Raw genomic sequence first — 11,573 nt, 5'->3', positions numbered from 1 at the left:
CCAAGGCTGTGGCCAGCGAGCTGTGCCCTCCTCAGCTGTCCCACAGCTGTCCCACAGGTTTTGGGTTTACACAGAAAGGAGCTCAGCAGCACCAGCAGGGGATGGTGCAGGGCACATTTCCCCCAAACTGGGTCAATGAAGGTGTTTTCCCCTCCTGACTTCAGGACTGACCACCCTGATGTGGAAATCTTTGTGGTTTTGCTGTAATTCCTGCCTTAAAAGGTGTCCTGTGGCCAGGAGGGATCAGTGCCAGGATGCCCAGACCCCACTGAGGTGCAGTGTAGGGACAGGGCTGGAACAAACCCCAGTGCCAGAGCTCAGCTGCTCTAACAACCTCCCTGCTGCACAGCAGGGAAAGACAAGCTCAGCTTAATTATTCCATGGACAATTAAACTCTGCAAAGGCACATCAAGGCTGTAGCACATCAAGGCAGAGCAGGTGGATTTGTTGCAGAGCTGAGAACAAATGTAGGGCACGTGAAGAGCAGGGTAAAAGTTAAATGGATCTGAGAAGATGATTATCAAAAACAGGGAAAAGAAGGAATTTCAGGAAGAATTTCTTCATGGAAAGCATGGTCAGGGATTGGAAGGGGATGCCCAGGAGGGTGGTGGAGGTGTCCAAGGAATGCATGGAGGTGGCACTCAGTGCTCTGGGCCGGTGAGAAGGTGGGCATTGGGCACAGCTTGGATTCGGTGATCCTGGAGGGATTTTCCAACCTCAAGGATTCTGGGATTCTGGGATTCACCAGCCCTCACAGCAGCATCTTCCAGGGGGTGTGGGGATGCACAGGATGGGGAGAAGCAAACCTGAGGGACCTGAGTCCAGTGAGAAGCTGCAGTGATGCTGTGGGTGAGGCTCTTCCAGCAATGGAGCCAGTCCAAAATTGCTTCAGCCTGGAAGGGCAGGGCAGGGCAGGGGGAACGCTGTGAAATGGGAGCAGGGACTGGCAGCACATCACTTCGTGGGGACAGAAACTCCCTTCCCCTCCCACAACAGCCCAGGGCTCCTGGGGAGGCTGTTGGGAAAGGATGTGACCTTTGGGAAAGCACATCTGAGCAGGGAAGCTTTATTATTCCACAGCAGCTACAGCCTGAAGGAAGATTAAGTTGTCCCAGGGACAAAGCTGAGCTCTGCAGTCTCGCTGCCAGTGCTTTGTCAGGGCAGGGCTGGATTTAATGAGGGCTGACGAATAGCAATGGAATCAAGGGGCCAAAACCATCTCTGAGCACATCTGCACCAGCCAAACGTGTCCCATCAGATAGATCTGACACATCAGCCACTCCTGTGTCCCCCAGGTGGGATTCCTCCTTGGAATGGCTCTCCAGGGAGGGGAGAGTTGGCTTGGAGATGTAAATGGGGATCACTGGGCTGTGCAGGACATGGATCCAGCTCATGGATCCCTTGGCTGAGAGCCTGGTGTGACTCAGGCATGGTCACACATCCCCTGAGGGATCCTGCAGGCCAGAGCCTTCCACACAAACTGCTGTTGGAAAACTGCTCCTTCCTGGGAGAAATGCTGCTCACTTCCAAAAATTTAGAAGGTTTGTTAAAACCTTATGAAAAATACAGCAGAAGAATGAATAGGGAAATCTTTCCCACCATGTGCTCACCAACATAATGGAGGTTTCACCTTTTAACCCTTTACCTCTCCCAAAGTTCTGTCCATGTCTCCTTCTTCACTGTCCAGTGGTGGAGATCACTGCCTTAAATCTCAATTAGGGGTCAGCTGTTCCCATATTAACAATCCCACCCTCCAAAATCCCTCCCCCAAACACAGGCCCCCCCGATAACAAAACAAGGGGTGTAAAAAATAAATATAAATCTACAAAATTTCTCTTAACATATATAAGATTATATATATATAATCTTATATATATTATATATATGATTGTATATATAAAAATATATATTTATACATATAAAATATATTATATATTATATATTATATATTATATATTATATATTATATATTATATATTATATATTATATATTATATATTATATATTATATATTATATATTATATATTATATATTATATATTATATATTATATATTATATATAATGTATAACATAGAATATAGAATATATCTTTTTATATTATATATAAATATAATATATATAAATATATATCTCATATATATATACAATTGTAATATATCTCATATGAATATGATATTTGTCTTTTACTTGTAGGAGTCAGCCATGGCATTACTCATCTGTCACATTCCCCACCACAGGTCTGGAGCTGCGACCTGCCCACCTCTGCAGTGCCACCACGTGTCCCTGTCCAGCAGGGCCATGGCTCAGCCCACCACAAACCAACACTCCCCACGTTTGCTTTCTTTATTCATGCTCTGCAGTCTTGTTTCCTCCCCTTTTGTTTCCAGGATCCATTTGTGATGCTAGGGAGAAAAAGAGGGGAAAAGCAAACTCATTTCATCTTTTTGGGATATTTCCATCTTCCCACAGCCACCTCCTGGCACCACTGTGGTGTCTGTGAGAGTGATCTGAGCTCTGCAGGGAAAGGAAGAGGACTCTGAAGTCTTCAAGAAGGAAGAAATCTTCCCTATTTCTCAGGGTGGGGAGGCCCTGAGAGCAGCTGTGGTTGCCCCTGGATCCCTGGCAGTGTCCAAGGCCAGGTTGGACATTGGGGCTTGGAGCACCCTGAGGGAGTGGAAGGTGTCCCTGCCATGGCAGGGGTGGCACTGGATGAGCTTTAATGCCAAAATTCAAATTCTGTTTCACTGGTCTTCCCCAATCAACCAAAATTAACCAGAATTCTCCCTGCAAGTGTCGGGCTCACTTCACCTCTGTCCCCACACGCAGGAAAACCAGCTGTCTCAGGAGAATTCCCTGCAAAACCCATTGGAAATGGCCCCATTTTGCCCTTTTCACTGGCAGAGCACCATCCTTGCCAGGCCAGTGGCACCAGAACAGATTCATCTGCCCCAGCTGTGGCACACACCCCTCCCTCAGCCCCCTGCTCTCTGCTGAACCCCCCAGGGCTCTCAGCAAAGCTCACTTTGTTTTTGGGGCGCTTGCAGAGTTCACAGCCCTCACAGTGCCAGCCTCCCTGGTGAAGATAAACAATTTCTGTGACACTTTCCTAATTATGGAGAAGAGTTTCCTAAAGGGGACTGAACTCTCTGCTCTGCCCTGATGGGAAAAGGAATAACTGACATAGTTGCAGCATTTTTCATGCTGGAAGATCCAAAATCCGGCTGTAAACACAAGCTGTGAGTGGGGATTGCTTTGCTCAGCACTGAAACACAACTTTGAAAGTGAAAAGGAACAAGGTAAAGATTGTTTGGGGGGTTTAGGTCAGGAATTGGGAGGTTTATAAAAAGGACATTATAATTTGGGGGAAGAATAACAGATTTGAGGGGTTTATTTAATGCCACGTGCTATATATACAATATAAAATAACTCATGTATAAAATGATTCGAGCAGGTTGTGGCCCAGTTCCTCTTATGGGAAATGCAGAGCAGTTGGATGAACAGCCTGTTTAGGACCAGGATTTTCCCTCTCTGACAAACCATCAGAGCTCTTCCAAAATGGATCCAACCTCGTCCTTCCCAAATCCCTCTGTAAATTCCTTGAGGATTAGAAACACAATCATTGGGAATGGCATTGCTGAGAAATGCTCTGCTTCAGGGAAATGATCTCCTTGTCATGGAAGAGGAGCTCAGAGCCAGCCAGGAGAGCCCCTGATTCCCAAAATTTGCCAAAATCTGTGCCACCTAAACCAGGCAAGAGCTGCCAACAGACCCAGCCCAGGGAGGGATCTCAGTGCAGCTTTTTGGGCTGGGTTTTATAGGATTTGGGTTGCCTAGAGCAGAGTTACAAATGCCAGCATCTGTCCTTTCCTCTCCAAGGATCAATATTGCCTGGCTGGCTCCCAGGATGTGCAATAAGGACAAAAAGGACTCACTGCAGGTGCCACCAGTGGCCACAGCCCCTTGTCCCTGCCCTCCCTGCTTGCGGACATGGACAGTGACACACTGGGGGTGGCTGGGCCACTTCCCACCTGCTCTCAGACCAAGCTGGCACCACTGTGCTGTCACTTGGCACCAAGCTCTGAGTGGGAAGAAAGGGAAAATGTTGGCAAATGTTCACCTGCTCATCCTGAATGTCACAGCTCCTGCAGGTGACATTCCTGTCCCTGCTCAAGGCAAATCCAGGAGGGTTTTCCTGTCCCACATTCCTGCTGGGATGTCCACAAGCCCCTCCATGGAAAAGGAAGGGAAGCAGAGATGCCTCTTGCAGGACTCTTGTCCCCACCTCACCCATGGTGGCTGTCCCCTTGTCTGGACAGTGACAGGTACCCCCTGCTCTGCCTGGGCTGTTTTTTCCCAGCTCTCCCCCTTTCCCCAGCTCTATCCTGGAGCCTTGCACTGGGTTGGAGCTGTTTTTCAGGGGAGAAGCATAAACAGAGCTCTGAGGGACACTCATGACTGTTTATTTGCCTGGTGCTCTTGCCTCCTTTCTTGGTCATGGTTGTAAGTAAACTTTTTTTTTTTTCAAACTTTAACAGAAAAACAAATTAATGGTTTCCTCCAGCCACGCTCTGTTGGCCAGCAAGAGCAGCTGTCGCCCACAAAGGCTGGGAATTGTGACTCTGAAAAGACTGGGAACAGGTCCCTGGCTTTGGAGAGAGGCTGGGATCAAAGAGAAGGAATTTCATCTCCAGGGTGGCTGCACAGCCAGGAGTGCCATCTTCTGGTGCTCACTCCAGTGATGGGCACAGTCACAGAATACCAATGAGGTTGGAAAAGTTCTCCAAGTCCATCAAATCCAGGCTGTGCCCCATCCCCACCTTGTCCCCAGCCCAGAGCACCGAGTGCCACCTCCAGGATGGGCACTCCAAACCTCCCTGGGCAGTTCCAGTGCCTGAGCCCCCTTTCCATGGGGAAATTCCTGCTGTGCCCACCCTGAGCCTGCCCTGAGCCCCCTTTCCATGGGGAAATTCCTGCTGTGCCCACCCTGAGCCTGCCCTGGCCCAGCCTGAGGCCGTTCCCTCTCATCCTGGATGCCCACCTGGCTGTCCCCTCCTGTCAGGAGCTGTGCAGAGCCACAAGGTCCCCCCTGAGCCCCTTTTCTGCAGCCCAAAGCCCCCACTCAGTGCAGAAGGAGGGACACACTCCAGGCAGTTCCTCTCCAGCCCCTCTCCTCCAGCTGCTTCCCTGCTGGATTTCCTGGCCCATCCCTGCAGGCTGTCAGCACTGAATGTCTTTTCTTCTGCCACCCCTGACCCTCTTTCCCTGGATCCCTGCTCCTGGCTCATCCTGGGAGAACAAGTTCTTCCAGCCAGGAGCTGCAGGGAGCAACCTCTGTGCTGAGCTGTGTCCTGAACCTTCTCCTCTGACAGATGTCCCCTGGCTGCTCCTTCCTGCTCACCTCTGGGGCCAGGAGCAGCTGTCCACTCCCTCACACGTACTGGGCTTGACTCCATGAAGAATGGAAAAACACTGGATCAGGAGCAGATAGCTGAGCTGAGGAGAAGCAAAAATACAAACCCAAAAGGTGTCCCTTGAGCTGCTGGTCTGGGATTTGGGGATATTTAACAGTGAACGGGATGGAAAGGAGGAGCTTTGGGCAGGTCTGGGGGTGCTGGTGGGGAAATGAGGCCAGGGCTGGATGAGGGAATAGCAGAGAGGCAGAGAACTTGTGCTGAGGCTCCAGTGTGGTCACCCTGGTTCTCCAGCAGGGCTGTGTGTTCATCTGGCCCTAAATGTGCCTGTGTGACGGTGTTCACAGGGGTCTCGGGTTGAGGGAAGAGATGAGGATCTGACTCCATGTTTCAGAAGGCTTGATTTATTATTTTATGATATATATTACATTAAAACTATACTAAAAGAATAGAAGAAAATGTTCCATCAGAAGGCTAGCTAAGAATAGAGAAGAATGATACAGGTTTGTGGCTTGGGGCTCTGTGTCCGAGACAGCTGAGTGTGATTGGCCATTAATTACAAATAACTACATGAGACTAATCACAGATCTATTCACCTGTTGCATTCCACAGCAGCAGATAATCAATGTTTACATTTTGTTCCTGAGGCTTCTCAGCTTCTCTGGAGGAAAAATCCCGAGGAAAGGATTTTTCATAAAAGACGTCTGCGACATGCCTGGGAACAGGACATTGTACATGGGTGCATCTCAGCCCTGCTCCTCTGGCCTGTGCAGGATTTCAGCTGGGAGAGCTTTGTCTCTGTGTTCTGCAAAGGACTGAGCCCAGGCCAGGCTCCCTCGCCCCCAGAAGCCATTCAGGCCCCTCCATGCCCCCCTCCATTTGCAGGATAACAAACTGAGTGCAGAACAAGCCTCTGAGCGTGTGTTGTGCAGGGCAGCCAGAGCTGGCAGCGCCAGCGCCTTCAGAACCTCAGGCTGCTCCACTGGAGCAATCTGCAGATGAAAACTGCAGATAGGGAAATGAGCTGCCAGGCCAGGATCCAGAAGGACATCTGAGAAATCAGGCAATTCTATTCCAAAGGCATAACTTTTTGTGTTCTCACAGCTACAAATATAGCTCCCAGAACAGGCTCTTCTCTGGCAGGGCTTGTCTCTTTGGCTCATCAGAGTAGTAGGCAGGCAGAGGATAAAGATCTTTGCTATCAACCCTTTTAGCTAAGAAATGGAGTTTAAATGAACCTTTTATAGACAAACATCTGGAGAAGGGTGGATGGAGTGAAACTCCAGCACTTCAGCAATTCTCTCTCCAAGCATTCACAGTTCTCTTGCTCTTCTTTGGGGGACATAGTTTATAGTTTCTCCCCTGAATTTCCCCAAATTTTTTTTAATGATTTCTCTGTAATAGGGCCACGAGGTTGATAAGGGGACTGGAGCACATTCCCAATGGAGACAGGCTGAAAAAGCTGAGGATATTGAGGAAGAGAAGAGGAGAGAGAAGAGGAGAGAGAAGACACCCCTCAGTCTCTTCCAGTACCTGAAGGGGTTCCAAAGAAGCTGGAGAGGGACAATTCATCAGGAACTGGAGGAACAGGACAAGGGGAATGGTTTCACACTGAGAGAGGGGGAATTTAGGTTGGATATGTGGAAGAAATTCTTTACTGTGGGCTTGGGGAGGCACATCTGATCAGGATTAACAGGATCTTTGTTGTTTGTCAAGCAATTTATCTCCCTGATTTATTTCCTAGGTCCAGTGCAATGCAAGGTAAGCCAGATCTTGCACCAGGAGGTCCCTCAGCTGTCCAGACCCTCTGTTGTGACTTCCTTGTGCAGTAAAAGCAGAGCCTGTTTGCACATTTGAAATGTGCTGCTGCCTAGAACATCTAAATGCAGCCTTGGGATTGCACTCCTCCCCTGTTCATCTGTTTTCCCTTTAAACATGCCATGCCTGAAACCCCCTCAGAGTGGAACCTTTTGTGAGCTCCCAGCCTGAAGAAGCTGCTCTGTCCATCTGAAGCCATTCCACCTTGTCCTGTCACTCCAGGCCCTTGGAAATTACCTCTCTCCATCTTCCCTGTAGCCCCCTCAGGCCACAGTTAAGTCACCCCAAAGCCCCTTTCCTCCAGGCTGAACAATCCCAACTCTCCCAGGTCTAATCTCCAGTTTCATCTCAGGCAAATTTTAGGGCCAAAGCTTTCGATTTTGCCACCCTGAGTTTCTCTGAGCCAATTTAGTGGCAGTCCTTGTCTGTGGCTTGGCTCCTTCACCCTTTATAGCTACAAAGCAAACTGTCTTTTCTTGGCCTTTAGCCCAAACTTTGATGCCTTTCCAAGAGCTTTTCAACTGTGTTTTCATTTATGGGCAGCTAAAACTTTCCTAGTGAAGATAAAGGGGTTTTTTTGCCAGTGTCACATCTGTGGTTTGCTGTGAGGAATGTGTGAAAGTGCTTTCTCAGCAACCTTTGTGGGTCCCAGGGATCTGCAGGCATCGCCCTGAAAGCTTCCCCTGCTGCATAAACAGAGCAGGAGGGACCAGGACTGGAGGTGGTACATGAAACTTCTTGCCTTGCACTGAAAATCAAATGATAACCATGGTTTCTTCCCATGTTAAATCTGCAAAGTTGTGAATTGATTTAACACCCCATGGATGTCCAGGGAAATGCTGTCAACTCATCAACCCAGCCTGGCCAGCCACTGAACCAAGGCTTGAACTGTTCACAGCGCTTCTTCCTTGGGTCACTTCAGTTTGGGACAGTTTCTTCATCTTTATGGCTTGCAAAGAATATCCTGAAAAGTCCAATTTGGTGCCAAATAAACAATCTCATTTTTGGTTACTATTCGAGTTGCCAGTGTGATTTCCTGAGATCTGGCTGTGCTTGGGCTGGATTTCATGTTTAACATGATGTTTGATCTTAACATATTCTTAAACCTTGCCAGCTCTTCACTGTTTATTTTCTTTTTTTTTGCCCTTCTTGCCTCCCATTCCCCCATGGATGGAATTCCATGAGAACATCTTGCCTCCTCCACTTGGATTTTGGGAGCTTTGGATTTTGTGTTTAAAAAAAGACTAGACATGGCACTTGGTGCTATAGTCTGGGTGAGGTGTTAGGTCATAGGTTGGACTCGATGATTTTAGAGGTCTCTTCCAACCTCATTATTCTGTAATTCTGTGATTCTCCCCTGTCATCATTGTGGCCTCTCCTTTGAAGGCAGAACTATTCCTGGGGAAGGACCTTTCCATGACAATGGATGTGACTGAGCCATGAAGCAGCACAGGGCAAAGGAAGATCAGGAATTATTTTGATGTATAAATAATGTACTTTTTAGGGTGTTCTAAGGTAAACAGACCGAGCTGAGCCATGGGGAGGGTCCTGAGGTGGGGAGAGGAGAGGGAGCAGTGCTCCCATAAGGTCACTGACATTTCCAGGACATTTTGCTGATATTCCACCTCCTTGCTCTGTGGGAGCAGGGCAGGTTGGCACCTGCAAGGAATATTTTGCTCTGCTTTTCCATTTATCTGCCAGATAATGCCCAAATCCCTTTCTCTACCTTTAATCACAGCATTTGGAGAGAATTTCCCAGTGAATACACACAGCACTTATTGGCTCTGTCTGCTCCTCAGCTGGAGTTAATTCAGAGAATAATGGAGGAACTTTATCTATTAATTAAAAATAATGACTTTATAAACTGGCAGATGTGTTAAACTTCAAAAGACCTGCATTGAAGGCCAATAGGAACAGGCAATTTACAAGCTGGGATAATAAAGGAAATTGCCTTGGAATAGGTTTATCCTGCAAGATGAAATCCTCTCCAGCCATTAGAAACTGCAAAGGGAATTACTGTGCCTGGTAGCCCTTAGATTAACCACCTTTACCACCCTATTTCAGAGCTGTGGACACTTCTCTTGTACCAGGAAAAGCTGGGAAAGGACATTTTCCCCTCCAAGGTAAATTGACAAAGAAGCCATTGCAGGGACTCCCATTTGTTTTCCTCCCAATTGTTTCCAAATTGTGCCTGCTCATTTTTCAAACAGAAGGAGTCCAGCTGGATGTTTCATGCTCCTCACATCCCCAAGAGCAGTAAAAGCTCTGCTACCCTTAATGTCACAGCAGAGAGCCAGCAAAGCCACACTTGGCTGCCCAGAGTGGTCATGAGTGGTTGCACAGCCCCAGCAGAGATCTGGAGATGCTCAAAACCTGGGAATGGGCACTAAATCCTGGAAAGGTTTGCTTTAAGTATCTAAAATATCTAAAAGTATTGCAGAGCACTCAAAGGAGGGACATGAGTGTGGAAGGGTCTGGAGGAGCAGCTGAAGGCACTGGGATTGTGCAGCTGTAGGAGGCTGAGGGGTGTTGTCATCTTATCACAGGGGCTCCATACTGTTGTCTCCTTATCACAAAACTTTCATATTTTTTTGGTGCTTTCCCATGGGCAGCTCCTCAGAGCACCAACTCATTCTTCCTCACACAGCAGCCACTGACACCACCCCACTCTTTTATAGCATCTTCTTCTCATTGCTTACAGCTGTGGCCTGTTAAAGTCAGGCCTGTTCCTAATCTTTGATAATTGGCCCAGCTGCAACTCCTTAGGGGTGAGATTACTTCCTACACCATCTTTCTTTTCTCATGTTCTATCCCCCTACAGAGGGGAGACTTCTTGGGGGCTGCAGGTCCTCCTGAGGGACAGCTCTGATCTCTGGGACAGGACACAGGGAAGGGCTGGGCCAGGGGAGTTCAGGATGAATTTTGGGAAAGGTTCTTCCCCAGGGAGGGGCACAGCCTGAGGCTGCCAGAGCTCCAGGAGGGTTTGGACACCCAGGCTGGGATTTTGGGGCTGTGCAGGGCCAGGAGCTGGGCTGGATGATCCTGTGGGTCCCTTCCAGCTCAGGATATTGTGGGATTCTCTGATTTTCACATGGGTGACACAGACAAGCCCCAGAGCCACCTGCAAGCCCTCCAGGTGTCCTTTCCCCATGGGGAATAGAGAGGACACCCCCAAGGTTTGGGGTTTGGAGGGACAGCACAGCTGCAGTGGGCAGAGCTCTCACTCTCACTGTCTCTTGTTAAAACAGAAGCATTTACACACATTAGACAGCAAAACCATGGGGTGAGGTGTTTCCTTCCCACTCCCAAGCACAAGGGGTGGCCAATATTGACTCCAGACTCATCAGGGCTCCAGCAACAGAGACAAAAGTGCAGCCTGTGCTCTGGGGCCTGCAGGATGACAGCCTCAGTGACTGTGCCCCTGGCTGGTGGCTGTGAGGACACAGAGTGTTCACAGACCCTGGATGCTGTGGCTGCTCTCAGAGCTGCCCAAAACATGTCCCAGGTGCCAGGGACCCGTCCTGGATGCCCAGGGACCCGTCCTGGATGCCCAGGTGTCCATGGAAGCTGCTGCACACCTGTGAGGAGCTGGCTGGCCACGTGTTCCTGTCCCTCCTCCTGCTTTCCAGCTGCCACTGAAATTAAAAGGAGCTAAAAATACCCAAATACTCTCCTGATAGCATTCTCAATAGAAGCAGGAGGACAGGGACGCTCTGCAGGCATGAATGAGTTTGTATTTAGGTTGTGTTTATTTGGGCAATGAGGGAAATCTGAAATTCTTGCCCCTGCAAGGATGAGTTCAGGAAGCTCTTTGAGGATTTTTTTCAGCTGGGGATGCATCAGGCATCCAAACAAATAAATATCAGAGCCTGGAGAGCCCAGGCAGGCCCTGTCCCCACCCTGGCAGGGACACCAGGGCAGCACAGGAGCCTGGCCAGTGTGGTGGAGCAAGGCCTGACTGCTCAGATCTGCATGTTCCACCCTCCTGACAGCTTTACAACACAGACTCCCTCCATAAACCTGGGAAAGAACTCAGCTGGTGTTTGCTGCATCCTCTGCACCTCCTGCTCTCATGATTGTTGGAGTGTGAGTTCACAGCAGGGAGGATCAAGCCTAGAGATGGGAGCCAGCTCAGGAAAAAGCATCAGCATCTTTGCAAATCTGTCAAAATTGGGAACAGAGGAGTGGAAAGAAACACCCAGGCACCTCCCACACCCCTACAGGAGGCACCTTTCCCCTCTCCTTAGAGAAATCTGTGTTTGTCTGGGGAGCTTTAGGCCAGGCCTAAAGGGGTTTTGTGCTGCCCACCTGCCCTGGGCAGAGCTCACTGCTTCCAGGTTGG

Source organism: Ammospiza nelsoni, chromosome 16 (genome assembly GCF_027579445.1).
Source record: "Ammospiza nelsoni isolate bAmmNel1 chromosome 16, bAmmNel1.pri, whole genome shotgun sequence".
NCBI lineage: Eukaryota > Metazoa > Chordata > Aves > Passeriformes > Passerellidae > Ammospiza > Ammospiza nelsoni.
The sequence above is the reverse complement of the archived record's forward strand: the minus strand, read 5'-3'. Positions refer to the sequence as shown.